The following is a 22,686-nucleotide window of genomic DNA, read 5'->3' on the forward strand; positions in this document are numbered from 1 at the left end:
CCAAACGCAAGGCAGGAAGTCCGAATGCGAACGCGCGCACACGCGCACACACAACAAACCCCCCTCCAGCAAATGGAAGAAGCGCAAGGCAGAAGTCCTCCGAATGCGCACACACACACACACACACACACACACACACACCCCCCCCTAACACATGGAGGGGGGCCAGGCCACCAGGCTGACAAAGTGACTTGTCCAGCAAAACGAAGTGGGACCCATTGCAAAATGTAAGAGACAATGGGAAATGTGTTGTGGTTTTAAACAGTTGTGTGATTTCTTTAACAAAATTAACAGGTACCAAGAAAATTCCCCGGTTGACAAGTACAAGCCAACAAGTGTAAAAAGTAACTCATAAGTCCTGGGGTGAATTAATGTTTGGTTATACCATGTTAAACTCTTCCTTTCCAGCAAGGGAAAAGCCTGGGTGGAAGGTGTGAATCGTGACACTTACAGTTGCCACACACAAACTGACAGCCCATGTCAATGACAGGGACAAAATAGTGTGTAGTAACACTTTTGAAATGTAATGACTTTGTTAAATTGCAGGCCAGTTTGAAATAATTGCCTAAAAAATCCTGAAGGTAATAAAAGTGCCATGCTAAATTACACATTAGTTACTAAACACACAAAATCCAAGGGCTTTTACGAAAAAGACAGTAAAGTAAACCAGAACCCTTGTGAAATCTATCTCCAATCTGCTCAGGACCAAGCAAGTTTATGAGGGGTAATAAATGGCAGGAACCAACCTGCTTCTAAAATGTAACAAATTAGTGATCCACGAAGATATCACAAGTCAAGGTATTTGTTTGAACAAAGTGGAATCAAATTATAACAGAATTACAAGTAAGGAAACAAACAGGAACCTTAGAATGAGTAACTAATTCTGAAAAGATAAAACAAAGAACAATATTATAATTCCTTAACCAGTCAGTTCAAAGGCATGTTGAGCTAATCATAGTATTACTACTCCAGAGTCAATGTCTATTCCAGCCTCTGATTCCAAGCAAGCTGAAATGTCATTTGATTCAGGGGTGATTTCCCATTTTCCTCCTGGCTTTCAACCAGGTGAAAATGGCTTTGTGTTTATCAAACCCCCCCCCCTCGGCAGATAATCAATGTGTCGAAAACCAAACCCTTTATAAACGAAATGAGTGTTTGAAGAACCTCTTCAATAGGTTTATGAATAGGTTCTTGCGGGGGGTGTGGAAATATCCAGGATATTGGGATGTGTTAATGTTTAATAAATATGTTGTGGAGTAACAGCACATGCACCTAGGCCAAACTGCCAGGACCTCTGGCAGTCTGCTAGAGGAACAAAGATAAGAAGTGTGAATTACGACACCATGCAAGGGTAGTAAGAACTGTCCCACTGCCGGTAGAAGAACAACAGATCAACATTTCCCAATGACTGTGTTTAACTATAAAACATTATGTCTGCATTTATCTAAAGGTGGATAGTAATCCCAGTGCCTAAAAGGAATGTAAATGATTAATGTGTTAAACCCTAAACTCTCATAAACCAGTTGAGAAGTAGCTATAGTGGGAAAATAGACCATTCCCCCAGCCCATGTAATTACCATACACTCATGACTACAGTAAACCTCACAGCAGGGTGCTCCGGCCATGTGCTAGCACATGTCAGGTAATACTTCCTGGTTTTAAACCAATAGTAAGGTTGGCTATAAACCAACCACAGGAAGGAGCTCAGCAGCCAATTGATGCCAAGCTGGTTTAAGACCGGCCCACAAGGCGGGCTCCACTAAACAGAGATTTTATAAACCCTGCTTGGGGCTCTACCAGTCAGATTCAAACCAACTACGAAGGATCCACACCTCATGTAACCACATGGACATGATGAAAAACAACTCACATTAGACCAATGGTAATTATTGATACATAATGCAAACTATTAATAATCAATGAATAATGTGTTATCCATGTGTTGTAACCTGCCTGTAATTGACAAATGCTATGTGTATCTCTGTCTTATCTGTAACAGGTTTTTTACCTAGCTAAACGTAACTAAACGAACTAACTAACCAACTAGTTAAAACTAACTAAACGTCTAACCTAAACTGGGTTAAAACTAACCCTTAAACCAACCCTAGATAAATAGTTCATGTGTTTAAATGTATGTTTGTTAAACGACAATAAAAGTATAAAAGACACCTGAGTTATATTATTTAGACAGTTTGAGTAAAGACATACTCTATGTGCAGTTGTGGCCTTTCAGTAGGCGTAGCTATGGACCATGATGCTATCATCTTAGCAAGTTAAATCGTGGATAGCTATAATCTGAACAGCTATACTCTCCCGACTGGACCGACGTCTCCATTAGTGTTTGATATGTTGGGGCGCTGATGGCTAAACCAGGGCTGGAAAAGTAACCAAGTGCATTTACTCAAATACTTTGAGGAACTGTAACTATATTTCCATGTTCAGTACTTTATAGTTCTACTCTAATACTGTACATCACAGAGTATGTCTACATTGTGGTATAGAGGGTATGCACATGACATCATCGTACCTGGAAGTTATGCGGGAACGCCCACTGAGTGGCAAAAAACTACTTTCTGACCTTGACAGCCCATTCATCCAAACAGAAAAGTCCTGTCTGATTGCATTAAACAATGTTAAACTCACCCACATTGCAGCTGTACGAAAAGCTTGAATTATCCTCTTTCTATCTGCAAAGTTTTGCATAAATATCCACCATAGAAACTTATTATGAGCTACTTTCTGTCAAGAAATGCCCTGCATTTGATTATGTGTCAGAGTTTGGAAGTGCTTGTTTTCAATAACACAACATTTTGCTGCCTCCTGCATTATGTGACATTTAGAAACAGGTGGTACGCAGGACGGTTGAGTGATTTCCAACGAGCGCTTCCAAACTCCAACACTCCATGCTGCTCAATGTTTTGCCACCCAGTCTAGATGAGGGGGGCGTGTCCTGATGGGAAAATCATGCATGTGCATACTCTCTATTGATACTTTTACTCAAGTAAAAAAAAAACACATTGGGGGAACTTCTTCCAACACTGGTGCAACAGGTAGGCTGCAGTTGAAACATCAAAAGTGCCCAGTGATCTCAGCTTAACCCATTTTGACCCGAGATTCTAAAAATGTCTCCTACATCCTGACAGTTTTCTGAAAAAGCTATGTTTCTATGTCAGCCGTTCTTCGATTTTTAAAAAATAGCAGACTTACAAGCCCGTAGCGTGCCACTCGGTGGCACGCTATGAGCTTGTAGATCTGCTATTTTTCAATAGCTAAAGCATAACATAATGCTAACACCAAAAGGGGTTCCCGCCCAAAATGGGTCAAAGCGGTAGAATAATACAGTGACGTTTGTAGTCCCAGCCGTGAAGGCGTGAACCAGTTAGAATAAAGTTGCACTCCCTGGTCCTCTCTCTCACTTCCATTTAGTGTTTGCCGTCACGCAAATGTGTCCTACTGTAAATCAAACCAGAGCTTGCTGCTTAGCAGAAATGGAAATTCAAAACTGTATTTAAAAGATTAAAATAATAATAATAATAATAATAATAATAATAATTCGTTAATGTAATTGAAAAATTAGCTTTGGACATACAAGGTTTTCGCCCGACAGCGCCGACGTGGTGAATTCATTCCTATCAGAATGCTTGTGGGCTATTTCTGTCGCCAGATGCTTTGCTACATTAACTTTCATAGAGAAAGCATATAGCCGGTCCCCCGTGCACTTCAATAAATAAACAATGAGCCTACATTATGCACTAATATAACAAAATGGGACTCTTCTTTTGGATTGTGTTATTAATGTTGGATACGGTGTAGATGTAAGTTAGGTTTCCTAGAGTGCTGTGGGGATGATATGACCACTCTACTCTACAGCCAGTTTGCATCCATTATTACCTGTGTCCAGTTTGCATCGAGACAGCGTATTACCTGTGTCCAGTTTGCATCGAGACAGCGTATTACCTGTGTCCAGTTTGCATCGAGACAGCGTATTACCTGTGTCCAGTTTGCATCGAGAGTCGAGACAGCGTATTACCTGTGTCCAGTTTGCATCGAGACAGCGTATTACCTGTATCCAGTTTGCATCGAGACAGCGTATTACCTGTGTCCAGTTTGCATCGAGACAGCGTATTACCTGTGTCCAGTTTGCATCGAGAGAGCGTATTACCTGTGTCCAGTTTGCATCGAGACAGCGTATTACCTGTGTCCAGTTTGCATCGAGACAGCGTATTACCTGTGTCCAGTTTGCATCCATTTCACAGTTTTAACTGGTAGTGTCATTAATAAAAGAACTACTGTGACATGCTACCAATATTAAAAGTAAATAGTTGCTATATGCTAAGCCCTTAACCCATTTTGACCCGAGATCAGATTCTAAAAATGTCATCTACATCCTGTCAGTTTTCTGAAAAAGTATGTTTCTATGTCAGTCGTTCTTCGATTTTTCAAAAATAGCAGACCTACAAGCTTGTAGCGCGCCACTCGGTGGCGTGCTATGAGCTTGTAGATCTGCTATTTTTCAATAGCTAAAGCATAACATAATGCTAACACCAAAAGGGGTTCCCGCCCAAAATGGGTTGAGCCCTAATTTTTTTAAGCAAAAAACATAGCAAATCTTGTAGAGATCTTCTATTTTTGAATAACGTATATTTACAACTTGTTTAAACTTTTACAATATATATCGTTTTATAATTGCATACCCAAAATAGGGTCTCAGGGTTAAATTGACCAATGTGTGCAAACTTGAAAATATACGATAAGAGTGCACAACATACAGTACTGTAAATAATATGAATATCTTTGGTAATATATTCATGGCATTCCGTTACTGTAAGGGCATGCGGATAATTGCATGTGTGGACTTTTGTGGGAGTGACTGTTGTGGCAGCTGTCGTTGAGGGAAAAAAAGGAAAATTGTCACAGCCTATGTTTGTCACTTTTAATGAGCCCTCTAATTGAAGCGCTATCAAACGCAGAGAAAGTCGTCCGCTACGCGTTTTATCCTTTCCCTTTTCTTTCATTTTTTACTCTAGCCTGAACATATGCATCAATCCACAACACTCTCCTGATGCCTTCCTCGTTAATTAACCCATTTAGACCTGAGTACGACTGTTTCTATGTCAGTGGTGCTCAAACTATTTAGACCTGAGGACGACTGTTTCTATGTCAGTGGTGCTCAAACTATTTAGACCTGAGGACGACTGTTTCTATGTCAGTGGTGCTCAAACTATTTAGACCTGAGGACGACTGTTTCTATGTCAGTGGTGCTCAAACTATTTAGACCTGAGGACGACTGTTTCTATGTCAGTGGTGCTCAAACTATTTAGACCTGAGGACGACTGTTTCTATGTCAGTGGTGCTCAAACTATTTAGACCTGAGTATGACTGTTTCTATGTCAGTGGTGCTCAAACTATTTAGACCTGAGGATGACTGTTTCTATACCCCCAAAATCGTATTTAATTGGCCGCCAACCCCCATCTGAAAATATGTTGTTCCAGGGACCCCCGAGAAGCAAAGATTTGAGTTAAAAACGTTCGCTCTGGCCTGGGCCATGGCTCAGTGGTCCAGGCACCGTGGCTGGCAATCCAGTCTGGCAGTGTGCCGCGGGTTCGACTCCCGATCCCGACGGCCTTTACTGCATGTCTTCCCCCCCCCCCATCTCTCTCCCCATTTCCTGTCAGCCTACTGTCTGTCCCTCCATAAAATATATAAAATAAAGGCGAAAGCCACAAAAAAAAAAAAAACGTTCGCTCTGAAAGAATATATCTTCAAATATTTGCACTACATTTTCACGAAAAATAGCAGATCTACAAGCTCGTAGCGCGGCACTCGGTGCCGTGCTATGAGCTTGTAGATCTGCTATTTTTTTCAATAGCTAAAAGTATAACATAATGCTTAAAACACCAAAAGGGGTTTCCGTCCAGAATGGATTAAAGATTTAGGCCGCAAACGACACACTCCCGGGCTTTTAGCTGTAGCTCATCGGCGCTGTCGCGTGGAAACCCTGTATGTCCAAACCTGTCACTTTTCAGGAAATAGGGAGAAAAAAAGAGCCTGTGTTTCAATGGATCCAATGTAGTTATTATTATTTACTCACAAGCTCTTCATAATACCTTTGGTTCAATATAATATAAACCCCACAGACACACAGACATCACTTTCAATAATCATAATATCTTTGGTTCAATATAATATAAAACCCACAGACCATCACTTTCAATTTCATTTTCACTTTACCTATATGTATTTAGGATATAAATAGAAAAATAGCAGATCTACAAGTTCGCTCTGCATGGTTGTAGATATGGCTATTTTTTGCTACTTTTTGTGACACTGTAGAACGATGAAGTAGGGCATTCATTTGTAAAAAAAGGAAAAAAAAGGAATTAAATATTGAGATGCAAGGTATCCACTCCAACAGCGAAGACATGTCAAACGATGTGAATGTACGGTTATTGGGTCTGCTCCACTTTCTCCCCCCCCCCCCCCCCACTCCTCCTCACACCAGAAAGGTCTGGTTTCACAAGGAACGTCTTAACCCATATAGGCCTGAAGTCGAAAAAAAAAAAAAAAAATGTTTCTGAAAAACCTCATGTTTCTATATCAGTGGTTCTCAATATTTCATGTCAAGGACCCCAAAAATTATATGTAATTGGCCGCCCACCACAATATGTTGTTCCAGGGACCCACCAGAAGCAAAGATTTGAGTTAAAAACTGAAACTCTGAAAGAATATATATTCAAAGATTTGCGCCACATTTTAACGACTTTTCAAAAATAGCAGACAAGCTCGTAGCGCGCCACTCGGTGGGGCGCTATGAGCTTGTAGATCTGCTATTTTTCAATAGCTAAATTGTTTAAAACACCAAGAGGGGTTCCCGTCCAAAACGTCTTAATGAGATGAAATGGATGGGACTGCCAGCATGGAATATTTCCCACTTCTCTTTCTGAACCCCCCCGTGCCCCAGTTGGACCTCTCTGCTCCTCCTGTCTGCTAGTACATTCAACCCCCCAAAGAGGCTGCATGGCACTACAGAATGCCTCATACGTTTCCAAATGCCTTGTCTTTCCACTGCGATAACCAAACCAAGTGAACCGTGCTGTGTTGTGTTAAAACATATTTCACGTTGTTCTGGATTGGTTTCCAACACTGTCCATTATCTTCCGACAAATTTATATGGGTTGTGAGTCAAATATCGTAGTATATTTAAAAAATATATTATATTTCAAAAGATTTAAAGGAGGATCAACATATGGAATGAATTCTGTACTGGCCATATATGTATGGCCATATATGTCTTGAGTGTCTTGAGTGTACAGGGTTTGATGAGGTCAGATGAACATATTGAATGTCAGAACAGTACAGCACAACTAATAATTAAATAATGCTGCACACAGTGGGGTAGATGAACGCAGATCTAGAATGCTGCACATAGTGGGGTAGATGAATGCAGATCTAGAATGCTGCACATAGTGGGGTAGATGAATGCAGATCTAGAATGCTGCACATAGTGGGGTAGATGAATGCAGATCTAGAATGCTGCACACAGTGGGGTAGATGAATGTAGATCTAGAATGCTGCACATAGTGGGGTAGATGAACGCAGATCTAGAATGCTGCACACAGTGGGGTAGATGAACGCAGATCTAGAATGCTGCACATAACGGGGTAGATGAACGCAGATCTAGAATGCTGCACATAACGGGGTAGATGAACGCAGATCTAGAATGCTGCACACAGCGGGGTAGATGAACGCAGATCTAGAATGCTGCACACAGTGGGGTAGATGAACGCAGATCTAGAATGCTGCACATAACGGGGTAGATGAACGCAGATCTAGAATGCTGCACACAGTGGGGTAGATGAACGCAGATCTAGAATGCTGCACACAGTGGGGTAGATGAATGCAGATCTAGAATGCTGCACACAGTGGGGTAGATCTAGAATGCTGCACATAGTGGTGTAGATGAATGCAGATCTAGAATGCTGCACACAGTGGGGTAGATGAACGCAGATCTAGAATGCTGCACACAGTGGGGTAGATGAATGCAGATCTAGAATGCTGCACACAGTGGGGTAGATGAATGCAGATCTAGAATGCTGCACATAGCGGGGTAGATGAATGCAGATCTAGAATGCTGCACACAGTGGGGTAGATGAATGTAGATCTAGAATGCTGCACATAGTGGGGTAGATGAATGCAGATCTAGAATGCTGCACACAGCGGGGTAGAAGAATGCAGATCTAGAATGCTGCACACAGTGGGGTAGATGAATGCAGATCTAGAATGCTGCACATAGCGGGGTAGATGAATGCAGATCTAGAATGCTGCACACAGTGGGGTAGATGAACGCAGATCTAGAATGCTGCACATAGTGGGGTAGATGAATGCAGATCTAGAATGCTAATATATGCACGCACACAAGCACACACACACAAACACACACACACAAAGCCAGGCCAGGTCTCATAACAGAATAAATCATATTACTTAGCTGCTTCTCTCTATTCTCTCGGCTCCATTCCCCGGAGTGCTTACGTGGGTATATGTTAGTTAAGGCCTTGCCCTTCTATTGATAGCGTTGTGCATATTATCCAAATGAGTCAAATCTCTTTCAAAAGGCTTTGAGCCAAATTATCTGTCTGGGAGGCTGTGTGCGAACTGTGTGCGTGCGTGCGTGCGTGCGTGCGTGCATGCATGCGTGCGTGCGTGCGTGCATGCATGCGTGCGTGCGTGCGTGCGTGATTAGGCATTTGCACATTCGATTTGAAGGCTAGCCTTGACGTTGTGCCTGATACTTGTCTGACTGTCACACACTGAAAACAAAAAATACAATCCGGTTGTACAGTAGATCCACTACTTTTTGGCTTAGGGTTCAAAATGGAAAATAAACAATCGAATGGAATTAATACAATCTCCTTTCTAAAATGTTATGCATTTACCATTTAGAGCATTTACCACAAGTATGGTATTTCAAACGTGCGTGGGTGGGTGCATACATGTGCACGTGGACATGCACAGTATGTTGTGAATGCAGACAGTGACATGTTGCACGTGTTAATTGATGCACTATATCATAAGCGTCACACAAATGCAAAATGACACGTTTAGAGCTTGTCCATCTGCTACTTTTGAATTTGAATCCTGAACAGTAATATGAGCTTTCCATCCAACAGAGACGGTATAAACAGCACTAAGGTCAAGAGATACTCACCCAGCTGACAAGGCAATGACTCCATCCTTCTGCAAGATTCACAGTTTAATGCTCTATAATATGACAGGTTATACTGTATAAAGATCCAATAAAGATCATATAAAACATAATTTCCCCAGACATTGAAACACTAATAATTTTACAATAGCTGCCTGTCGGGTGGAAACCTCATATGTCCCAAACTGTTAGTTTTCAGGATTCAAATGAAGAAATAGCAAAAGTAGCAGATCTACAAGCTCAAAACCCGCCGCATCGCGTCACGTTTCGAGCGTGTGGATCTGCTACTTTTGGTGCTTGTGTGTGACGCTGTAGTATGTTCAAGTAGGACAAATTGAAAAGTTAGAATAACATAAGAGGTTTCAGCCCGACAGCAATCATAAAGTCTAAAGTAGAAGTCATGAAATTAATACGACTCCTCTCATCACTTTGCTGATCAAGCATGACCATCATTCAAGGCGGACCTCCCCCTCTTTAAGCCACGTCCGGCGGGCGGTTCCTCTGACCGGAGCGCCGCTGACGCTTGTTCTGTCTGTCTCGCTCTCTCACACCCCCTCCCCAACTCTTCTGTGTCGGCGGTGAAAACAGCAGAGCCATTTTTTGCATACCGGTAGTTGAGCTTTATAACTATGACCTGCCCAAAAAGTAAGGTTGCAGACGAGAAAACACTTGCATAACGTGTGTAGACGGACGGACGGACAAACAGACGGACGGACGGACCTAGATTGAGATGCACTCACCTCCGATATAAACTCACAAAAAAAAAAAAATAATCACACCCGTGTGAACCGAGCGGTGCACGCTGCTCAACAACACCGCTGGCTGGCTGCCAGCGGCTGTTGAAGCCGTACTCCAAAAAGACAGACATACATACACACGCGGCCAGTCATTGGAGCGGTTATAGGCACCGCTCAAAAATCACAGTTGGAGAAAATATGCATAAAATAACAATATCAATGCAAACACTAGTGGTACCCCAAATGACACCCCTGTCCCACTCCATCAGGCTCCACCTCTCCTCTCGGGGGCAGACGGTCGGTCACCATTGTGGTGAGAGGTGTGGAGAGGAGAACATTCATCCCAGATAGAACGACGTAAAGGCCTCTGCCAAGTTGTCGAGAGATTTGTTGTCTCTTCATCTTGCTCACCGGTGACTGCTGTGAAAATCTATGGTGCCATCAAGGCGGGCGTAGGTATACCCATAGCTTTCACAAAGCCTGTGGGCAGCTATACGATGACCTAATATCCTGCAGCCACTCCACACCACCAGCTCTGCAGTGCCAATGCATCACAGCCGCTGATGTTCCTGTCGAAACTCTCAAACTTGTTTATTATTTCTTGAACACCAGTTTGGTATGGTTTTAACCTATTAAAACGGCTATCGTGGAAATCGTGAAAGTTTGTGTAAATCTTTGAATATGTTTTTTTTAAAGCAAACATTTTTAACTCACATCTTTGCTTCTGGGCGTCCCTGGAACAAAATATTTAGAGATATGGGTCGACGGCCAAATAAATTAAATTTTAGGGGTCTTTGACATACCTTTTTTCAGGAAACTGTTTGGATTTAGAAGACATTTTTAGAAACAGCTACAACTCTTAAACTATAGGGTTAATGGCCACAGGCACAGACCCCCCCAATAATAGAGTTATTGAGGGTCCATTTGGTTCCATTTATTTGTACACTTTCAGAGTTACAGACCTACAGTATGAGGGTTCATTTGGTTACTAATTATAAATCATTTATCTGGGGACCCCCCTGAATAGACCACACTTTGAGAATCACTGCTCTAAAGTACTGATTTGTATTAATCCTGCTCTTATATCCTGTGCTCCCCTTCCTTTTATCCCACCATTTTTGTAACCCATTTTTCCCCCCTGGTGCCAATGCCTTCTAGCTGTGAGGTGACAGCGCTACTGACTGCACCACCATGTGCTCCCCTTTCGATATCCATCCATGATGGGCTGAGAGCTATGTGGGGTTTTGTATTGTTTACCTGTGAGAAACCTAATTATCATGATAGATTCAAAACAAGTGGCTGAATTCAATAGAACATATTCCTCGCCGAACCGCAGTCTCTCTTTTTTTGTAAATATTTTTTTATCCCACAATTTTGTAACCCATTTTTCACCCCTGTGTCAATTATCTAATGTGATCCTGGGCTCTACACACCCTCCGCCAACCTAGTCACCATATATGGGGGACATGGGGAGAGCAACGGACTTGAACTCATGCTTCCTTCATGCCTGAGTGTCCAAGTTGCTCCTTTACACCTGACAGGGGGGAGTTTCCCTGGTTGGACGTAGCGCGTGGAAGGAACACGTTATTCCAACCAGTTCCTTTCCCCTCCATCAGGCGCCCCGGCTGGCCAGGGGGAGGCAGTTTAGAGACCAGGATTACTGCATGTTTTTTGTGAGGGTACCTACCCTAGGGGACACGGGGAGAACATGCAAACTCCACACAGAAAGGCCCTTTCGCCAACCCCGCCTCGGGTATGGGCACTGATGACGGGGAGGAGAGAACACGCCCCCAGCAGCGCAGTCTTTCTAATTGATGTGTTCCATCTTGCCTGCTGTGAGCCAGTCAGGTGATGTTACCATATAGAATGTCCACTTTATGTCTGTGCAATCTCTCTCGCCCTGCTTCTGATTCCGATGAAAGGATCACGGAAAGGTCAGGGACAATTCTGAGAAAGATTTGTGAGCAGATGCTCACATGGAAACAGATATGCTGGAACATGCATGTGTACTGTATGGTATATTGTAGGTCCCCCATAGTATAATGGGGCGGCAGTGGCTCAGGGATAGAGTGGCCGGTAGAGCAGGTAGTGGCTCAGGGATAGAGTGGCCGGTAGAGCAGGTAGTGGCTCAGGGATAGAGTGGCCGGTAGAGCAGGTAGTGGCTCAGGGATAGAGTGGCCGGTAGAGCAGCTGGATGGGAACCATGACGTTACCAGTTCGCAGGCCGGGCTCCCCCAGAGTTAGTGTCGATATGTCCTTGAGCAAGACGCTGAACCCCTAATTGCTCCCGATGTGCAGGTTGGTGCCTTGCATAGTTTCCTCCGCCATCGGTGTATGAATGGGTGAATGTAATGCACAATCTATGTAAAGCGCCTTGGATAAAGGCGCTATATAAATGCACCATTTACCATTTAGTATCCATTTAGTACATGGATCTACAACAAACCTAATTCATAGTTCATCATAGTACAACAACAAAAATTCTCCTACTCCTTGGTTTAACAGCCGCATTTGATACAATTCATCATTCAATTTAATTATAATTATACCCAACAGGCAGAAGCTATATTTGTCAATCTAGCTCACTTTGACTCAGACAAACACGACATCTGCTCTGATATCGTATTCCACAGGGCTCAATTATCGGTCCAGGTTGTTTCTAGGATTAATTTGAAAATGATATTACTTGTTTATAAAGCTCTCAATGGTCTTGCCCCTTCCTACCTCTATATGCCTCATTGCCTGCCTAGATATGTCCCGACCCGTCCTCTCAGGCCTGTCCTCTCAGGTCTTCCCCTGCTGACCTGCTCCATGTGCCTAAAATTATACAAAAAAGGCGAAGCAGCTTTCTGCCTTTTCTTTCACTATTCTTTTAATGTTATTTTAATGTTATTTGCTATATAAATACAGTTTATTACTACTATTATTACTTCATAGTACAACACATCTGATACTTCATAGTACAGCAGTGAAATCAAAGCTAGCTATTTTAGATAATTCCCAAACGTTTTTGGACCCTTTTTGAAAACGTATGAACATTTTTGAGTGCCCCTAAAACAGGGACCCCAGGTTGAAAGTGTTTACGCCTAATGTGGAAGCGAGGACGGAAGAACACGATTGAATGCACGCACGCACGCACACGCACACACACACACACACACACACACACACACACACACACACACACACACACACACACACACACACACACACACACACACACACACACATGTGGAATCTGGAAATCATAATTCTATCCATAATGTGTGCTACTGTGCTCATAGCATATGGTGATCTGTTTAGTTGGTCAGACTAGCTGGCTGGCTCAATTGGGGTCTGTCTTTGATATTCAAGGACCACCTGGGGACAGGGGTTGTTTTTACTGTGCCTTTTGTTTGAGTCCTGAGATCCTGACTCACACCTAGGGCCATCAAATGCTAAACACGGGTTCAAAGTGGCCACTCAACAAATGGTTGATCAATGCGTAAGCTGGGGTTGACTTCAGGGGAACAGTGAACACGCCTCTATTCTCACCTCTTGTTTGTGATATTGTACTTAATGTCATGCAATTGAATGTAACCAGGTCAGTCAGTCAGTTGGCCAGTCACTACCTGGTGGCTGGTCAAGGCCAGCCAGGCCTATGCCATGCTATGCTATGCTGTGTACTTCGAAATAAACATCAAGGAACATCTTACTCTGTCTGCTGCCGTCTCACAATTATCTCAATGCTCTCCCAGTATTTTGGTTAAGTTTGTATGGTCTCGTGATGATAATACACGACAGATGGTGCGCGATCCCGACCTTCATGGTGTTTACGCCAGTTAGGAGAAGAATCGGCGGCTTTTTTATTCAGTCTAATCAGCGAGTTTTTGTGAGAGACGGCAACGACGGGTTCCAGCGGAACGAGGACGTCGACGGACCACCGCGATGAGGAGTGTTGCGCAGCGACGACGTGCGTCTCTTTCCAACTGGCCAGTGGACAGAGGAGCGGTCGGCGGGGAAGCAACAGCCACACGGGGGCCTTCGATCGTCAACTCTACGCAGGGGACGGCGAGCAGGGGAGCGATGCAGCGAGGCACGGCACGGGGACGCCAGCGTTCCAGGGGGGAGAGGGGATCGCTCATCCCGACGGGGAGAGGCGACCACTCGACGCTTGGCGCGGCGGCGGTTTCCACTTTCCATGGCCGACTGACGTCGCAAGCTGAGGGCCTTCACGGGCCTACGGGGTCTGTGATGAAGATGTTGCTTTTTCTCTTCGTGTTCCCATCTCTGTTGTTTCAGAGCTGGGAGGGGGGGAGAGATGATGAGATGATGAGAGTTTGCTTCGAGAGCTTTCAGCGAAGACAGCGGTGAACATTTTCTCAACTTGATCTGCAGCTGAAGCGAACTTTGAGGTAACGGAATGCAGAATACAGAAGAATTTCCTTTGTCCGTACAGAGAAAAGATGGACTTTCCTTCTTTCTGATTACAAAATTGTGCGTCGTGTTTGTTTCAACATGAAAAAATAGGCCTCATGTTGGTATGTTTTGTCGTATAATTAGGTAAGTTGGTTCATAAGTAGCCTAATTGTGAATCAAATAGGTGTTTTCCTAGAGACGTGAAGAGAGTATTAATTAGTTAAATATTGCTTAAACTCTGGCCTGTTAATGTATTTGTTTATGGTCAGGATAGGTCTGGAGACTTATTTTGATTTTGGTCCTGTGAAACTCCAAAGAGAGAGTTTCATGTGATTTGGTGTGTATGTTCTATATACCTTAGTGGAGCAGAGTTTTATTTAAAGCATTATAAACGTATAGATATGTTATGGCACGTCCTAAATTTCCTGAAAGCGGCAATGTCTTGTTTAAACGTCAGCTAATTGTAACTTACTAATCATTTTCCATTATCCATTGTTTAAGATTACTTGTCAGGATAGTGCAATTGGCAGTCGTTTGGTGCCGACAGTGTTAAAGTCAGGATAGTGATTCAATTACAGGGTAATTAATTGGTAGTCGTGTAGTGCCGACAGTGTTAAAGAGGGTTTAATTTGACTCTGTGGTTCTCTAGGGCTTAAAATGTTGACGGCAGTTTTCATGTTCATTGTTCTGTAACATTTTTAGCCATAAGAGTTTGAAATAACGCAAAGAGAATCCTCCACTGATACGAAATTGTATTTGAACTTACTGTAATGGAAACCATTTATGAATTATCCACTGATACGAAATTGTATTTGAACTTACTGTAATGGAAATCATTTATGTCGAGTTTTGTAATCTTGAATGTCTGTTTGAAAACCATGTTGGGGTAAAGCTGTTATTCTGGTGTCTTGAAATGTATTGTTAAGCTGAGGATCAAGGGGGGTGGTAACTGGTAAGAATTATGGTTCCATATTTTTTTATATGACATATATGTCATAAGGGGGGTTATGTGGAATCTGGAAATCATAATTCTATCCATAATGTGTGCTACTGTGCTCATAGCATATGGTGATCTGTTTAGTTGGTCAGACTAGCTGGCTGGCTCAATTGGGGTCTGTCTTTGATATTCAAGGACCACCTGGGGACAGGGGTTGTTTTTACTGTGCCTTTTGTTTGAGTCCTGAGATCCTGACTCACACCTAGGGCCATCAAATGCTAAACACGGGTTCAAAGTGGCCACTCAACAAATGGTTGATCAATGCGTAAGCTGGGGTTGACTTCAGGGGAACAGTGAACACGCCTCTATTCTCACCTCTTGTTTGTGATATTGTACTTAATGTCATGCAATTGAATGTAACCAGGTCAGTCAGTCAGTTGGCCAGTCACTACCTGGTGGCTGGTCAAGGCCAGCCAGGCCTATGCCATGCTATGCTATGCTGTGTACTTCGAAATAAACATCAAGGAACATCTTACTCTGTCTGCTGCCGTCTCACAATTATCTCAATGCTCTCCCAGTATTTTGGTTAAGTTTGTATGGTCTCGTGTCATAAGATACGACACACACACACACACACACACACACACACACACACAGGGAATGCATAGGAATGTCAGGGTGCTGCTGACTGAAGCTGCAGCCTGCAGCAGCCTTTACAAGCTCCCAGACGTAGGTGTTGATTAAAGCATAAGGCGGACGGATTGCAGCAGCACCGCAAGCCCTGCCAGCCTGAATCAATCAATCAAGGACACGCACTCTTACGCATACATGCACAGTGCGCTCCACTACACAGTAAACTCACTCACAGACACACAAACACACACACATTCCCAAGCATCCGCATCAATTCCCTGAGATGCGCCGCTTGCATCTCAATGCAGACGCCTTAGCGAGGCGCAAAAGGCAATAATTAGAGGTACCGGTATATGGAATTATACGCATAATCGTCTGTCCGGTGAAAACCCCTTGCATAGGACTATGTCCAAACCTGTTGCTTTTCAGGATTCAAATTCAAAAACGGCAAAAGTAGCATTCCGATACGAAAACGCAGCGCGTAGCTGGCAGATCTGCTACTTTTGATGCTTTTGTGTGACGCTGTCCTAGTACAGTAGTATGATCCAAGTAGGGCGTTCATTTACAGGAAGAAAGAAATAAAAACGTAAAAAATATGGAGATAAGAGGTTTCTGCCCGACAGCGACAATATATTACAACACCCAAACTACGTGCAGACGTACGGTATGGAACCAACACCCAAACTACGTGCAGACGTACGGTATGGAACCAACACCCAAACTACGTGCAGACGTACGGTATGGAACCAACACCCAAACTACGTGCAGACGTACGGTATGGAACCAACACCCAAACTACGTGCAGACGTACGGTATGGAACCAACACCCAAACTACGTGCAGACGTACGGTATGGAACCAACACCCAAACTACATGCAGACGTACGGTATGGAACCAACACCCAAACTACGTGCAGACGTACGGGAACCAACACCCAAACTACGTGCAGACGTACGGTATGGAACCAACACCCAAACTACGTGCAGACGTACGGGAACCAACACCCAAACTACGTGCAGACGTACGGTATGGAATCAACACCCAAACTACGTGCAGACGTACGGGAACCAACACCCAAACTACGTGCAGACGTACGGTATGGAATCAACACCCAAACTACGTGCAGACGTACGGTATGGAACCAACACCCAAACTACGTGCAGATGTACAGTATGGAACCAACACCCAAACTACGTGCAGACGTACGGTATGGAACCAACACCCAAACTACGTGCAGATGTACGGGAACCAACACCCAAACTACGTGCAGACGTACGGTATGGAACCAACACCCAAACTACGTGCAGACGTACGGGAACCAACACCCAAACTACGTGCAGACGTACGGTATGGAACCAACACCCAAACTACGTGCAGACGTACGGGAACCAACACCCAAACTACGTGCAGACGTACGGTATGGAACCAACACCCAAACTACGTGCAGACGTACGGTATGGAACCAACACCCAAACTACGTGCAGACGTACGGTATGGAACCAACACCCAAACTACGTGCAGACGTACGGTATGGAACCAACACTCAAACTACGTGCAGACGTACGGTATGGAACCAACACCCAAACTACGTGCAGACGTACGGGAACCAACACCCAAACTACGTGCAGACGTACGGTATGGAACCAACACCCAAACTACGTGCAGACGTACGGTATGGAACCAACACCCAAACTACGTGCAGACGTACGGTATGGAACCAACACCCAAACTACGTGCAGACGTACGGTATGGAACCAACACCCAAACTACGTGCAGACGTACGGTATGGAACCAACACCCAAACTACGTGCAGACGTACGGTATGGAACCAACACCCAAACTACGTGCAGACGTACGGTATGGAACCAACACCCAAACTACGTGCAGACGTACGGTATGGAACCAACACCCAAACTACGTGCAGACGTACGGTATGGAACCAACACCCAAACTACGTGCAGACAACCACGAATACATATCCCATAGCCTGTGGCAAAAAATGCTAATAAACAGCTTAAGTGATAAATCAGCTTTTGTCACAGTCTGGCGTGTGGGTGTCTATACTGTAGCCCCGAGCCCAGCATCACCACACTTCTTTAGACGAGAGTAATAATTAGACAATTGCAAAACACATGCCAATCAATTAACCCTGGCACTGCTGTTCTCATGAGTCACATCACACCCACCTCTTTCTCCCAAGGCAGTCTAAATTGAGTTCATAGAAATGCTAACTGCTTAAATTTGGAGAAAGGCAAAAAAAAAAGGGGGGGGAAAAGAGAAAAGCATCCTCACTCAGACAGAAACATTGCATCTTCTTTTTTTTATGTAAATGAATGCCCTAATTCTTTATGCAACAGTGTCGCACAAAAGCATAACAAGTAAAAGGGACTCAGGAGGACTAATGCAGTACTTAAAGGACCACTTCACCACTTTTCAACATCTCTTCATATAATAGGTCATTGGTCTTCACTAATGTTCATGATAAAACACCACCATTTTTTCCTACTCCGTCTGTAAAGCACACCCTCTGGTGTAATATTGTTTAAAGGACCACTTCACCACTTTTCAACTTCTCTTCCTATAATTGGTCCTAACTAATGTAAAATAATGTAAAATACCACAATTTTTTCCTACTCAGTCTGTGTCTCATAGGAGGGCTTTGGGCAGTTCGGACACCCGTCCACCAGTGACATCATCATTAGGCAGATTTTTTTTTTTTTAAACAAGATTTGTTTTAAAATATATTTAGATTTTGTATTATCGTGAGAACGATGCCTTCAACTTTTGCATTGCAACTTTTCAGGAAAAGAAAGCCTGCCGTTTCTATTAGCTTGGATTCACCATAGATGATGTCACTGGTGGACGGGTTTCTGAACTGCCCACAGCCTTCCTATGAGACACAGACTGAGTAGGAAAAAATTGTGGTATTTTATCATGAACATTAGTTAGGACCAATTATAGGAAGAGAAGTTGAAAAGTGGTGAAGTGGTCCAATATTACACCAGAGGGTGTGCTTTACCATCATTAATGCACGCCGGCGTTGCTGCAGGAACGAGCTGATAGGCGAGTTCTGTAAGCAGCGCAGAAGTGCATTACTGACGGTAAAGCACGATCGACCTCCAGTGTAATATTGCGATTATACAGTTACCCTTTAAAAAAAACTCAATTTCATTTTAAAGGGATATTCAGTGATTTCACTTCATTCAAATATCACTTATTTTTTCTTATTTTTTGGATAATCCTCCCTACTATAAAGTGTGCTGACCATATAAGGAGTTCCTCCCTGTCCCCAGTGAGCCCCTGGGGTCAAAAAACCCTAGTTTCGGTTTGGGCTTTGGGTGGCAAAGCCTTTATCCAATCAGGATGAGAGGGGCCTTCCTCCAATCATGATCGAGTGGGGCAGGCCTTGGTGCATGTGCTGTTGGTCTGTTGTACTTCCCCCACTGTAGAGCGTGTGCATGTGCACATCTTGTTACCGGGAGGACTGGGGTCTTTTCCAAATCACCCAAATCACTGAATGCTCCTTTAACTAAGATTTGCTACAAAATCTGTTTTTTTTATGGCAGATGTAGCCACTAGACCAAAAGAGTAAAAAAGAAACTCGCTAGCATAGCAACCCAGTCGGCTCCGCTCTGGGAGAACAGCTAGTGCAGCTGATTTCAGATGCTGTGTTTTGATTAGGGTGTTCCATCATGCTCGTTTGAAGCACGGCTAGTTAGCTACTTGGCTACAACCAATCAGAACTGCTTCCTCAAAACAACCTGTTGTATAATGTACACTAACATGTACTGATAGATTTAGTTTCTTTGAGGGATGTTGATGTATCTCTGCAGATTAATTTAGCTCTTTGCTTCCGACAACTCTACCTGAATGATAAGCGATCACAGATGATGCAGGATGCAAAAAAAAAGGGGGGAAAAAATAACCACAGGTTGCAGAGAAAGGTGTGGGAGCGATGTGGGTCGTGTGTTGATATTTTATTAAATGTACGGCCTGCTGTGAAAGCTGTTTAACATGTGGAAGGTGTGGAAGTGCTCAGAGAGGTATAGAGCAGTGTCCTTGAGCAAGACACTGAACCTGATGAGCTGGTTCATACACTGTACCTCCCACGGTTGCCTTTTGCTATAGGCATAATTATGAATGTGCGTGCGTGCGTGCGTGCGTGCGTGACTGTGAATCGAGGTTATTCGTTTTGACATTTTCATTAGATTGGTTTTTTTTCCTCCATTTCATTTTGGCTTAATCTATTCAATTTCAGTTTAGCTTATTATTCTTTTCATGAAAAGGCTTACATTTTTGTTTAGTTTTTGATTCGTTTGTGTTTTATTGTAAAATATTGTAAGTCAAGATTCAAAAAGCTAAGACAAATTTGGTTATTCTGCGAGAAGAAAAACATATTTTGTAAAAATAGTTTTTCGTTATAATGTTAGTTAAAGCATGCAGTACTATGTAACATTTTCTATTATTAATAAAATGTAATTGTGTCCAATCTGTGTGGTAGAGCAGGGGTTCTCAACCCGTGGGAAGCGACCCCTTTTATTTTTTATGCAACTGAATGGCTGGAAAATGGAAATGAAGAGTTTACATATAGTACACATAGTACATGCATACACCTTCCCTAATGATTATATCTGGTTTCAGTATTTATTTATGGTGTATTGTCTCTATTATTAAGGTTATTGTAGCAGTCAATTTATATTGGGGGTCCCGAGATGTTGCCAAAGCATTTTCGGGGGTCCCCGGCCAAAAACGTTGAGAACCCCTGTGGTAGAGTATGTTAATTCAATATAACTTATACAATTGGGGTGGTTATATTGTGCTCTTCTATCGAGACATTTAGATTGTGTCAAAGATCATTTCTCACCTAGACAAAGGATCTGACACGAATGTTTACCTGAAGGTCAAGATTACATTTATCCCCTGAGCAAGCAAGCTCTCTGGATGAATGTAAACGCAAGACGGTTTGGATAAAGGTGCTAGATATACAGTATGAAATTGTAAGTGTTATAAACCTTGCCAAAGTAGGGAAACAAAAGTTTCCATGCAAGGACACAATTACAGAGAATACCTTGATCCATCCTACGCTGAATATATCGTTGCGGTCGGGCAGGAACCTCTTATCTCCATATTGATTCCACTTGATCATACTACAGCGTCACACAAAAGCTTCAAACAACAAGCTTGTAAAGATTTGCTACTTTTGCTGTTTTTGAATTTGAAAACGTATAATAGTATAATAGTTTTGGACACAATGGGCCCTATTATGCATGTCTTAAGTACCGGGTCTTATTACTTAACTTAAGACCTGGAGGCGTGATCAATGCCATTTGGCTATTCTGAGTGGCCAAACAGCATTGACCACGCCTCCAGGTCTTAAGTTAAGTCATAAGACCTGGTACTTAAGACACGCATAATAGGGCCCATTGCAATGAGGTTTCATCAGAGACAATAACCTCATTTTGAGCAGGCTTAACGGCTGGATTTTTATACACAACACTCTTCTCTGTATTTGGCTAATGAGCTGTGCATTATCACCATTTGTCTCGACGGAACCTGCGATATAAGCATAAAGTGTGTGCCGCGTTCCAAGTGTAAGTGAGAGATTAGGCTTCCACTCAATAATTGTTTAGCATAATGGCTGCTTCGAAGCAGTCTATGTATCATGTGGGAGAAGAGTCTTAAATGGAAGGGAATACACGTCAGACAGAGACGGAGAAGAATTTAACATGCCTGAACGCGGTAATGCATGCCTTGACACCAGTAGTGGAAAACGTACACAGATTGTTTTACTGATTTTTTAAAAAGTCCTGGATTCAAAATTGTAGGCTATGTAGTAAATTGACTACAAAGGTAATAACCCGGTCGATGCCAAATTTTGCACACACACTCCCTGGATGCCAACGATGAACCTCTGCCCCAAATTTTCCAGAACGGCCTGTTATTGCGCCACCAGGAGGCCGACATTTGTAAAACACATTTCTTGATATTACTCCTCCAGATTCTGTCCAAAAATCCCCCAAATCGTTACACAGTATCTCTATAGTCATGTGTTCAAGACGGATTTGTCCGATATTTCATATTCCATCCTAATTGGCTAAAATTGGCTTTCAAAGTTTGCAGGATTGTGTGTGCGTCCGTCCGTCCGTCTGTTAACAGCTAATCTCTGGCACCGTTAACCCGGTCGACGCCAAATTTTGCACACACAATCCCTGGATGCCAATGATGAACCTCTGCCCCAAGTTTTCGAGAACGGCTGTTATAGCGCCACCAGTAGGCCGACTTTTGTAAAACATTTTTTTATATTACTCCTCCAGATTGCAGCATGCAATTTACATGAAATCTTTCACAGACTTTTCTACTAGGGGCAGTTTATCTAGTTGTATCTGTGTTGGAATGTTTCAGTGGTGGAGGTGCTAACAAACGTCCTCCTGCTGCTTAACAGATACAACAGCTACTAATAGTGTAGCTTTGCATCTTTTGCATCTGCCCGTGTGAACGCAGCATAACGTAGAGTAGAGAGTACAGACGTGTCCCGATATGTGCGGCAGGTTCAAACGAATCCGTGGCAGGTTAAAACTAATCTGTGGCTCCCGACATGCGTGGGAGGTTACAACTAACCCGTGGCAGGTTAGGGTATTTTTATATTGTGACATTTCTACTTTTTACTTAGGTAAAACATCAGAGACTCTGAGTACATCTTGCCACCACTGGACATAGACAGATGTCTATGTACTGGCGACCTAACAGACTCCGTATGCGACCGCTATAGGCGGGA

Source organism: Electrona antarctica (genome assembly GCF_951216825.1).
Source record: "Electrona antarctica genome assembly, chromosome: 4".
NCBI classification, from domain to species: domain Eukaryota; kingdom Metazoa; phylum Chordata; class Actinopteri; order Myctophiformes; family Myctophidae; genus Electrona; species Electrona antarctica.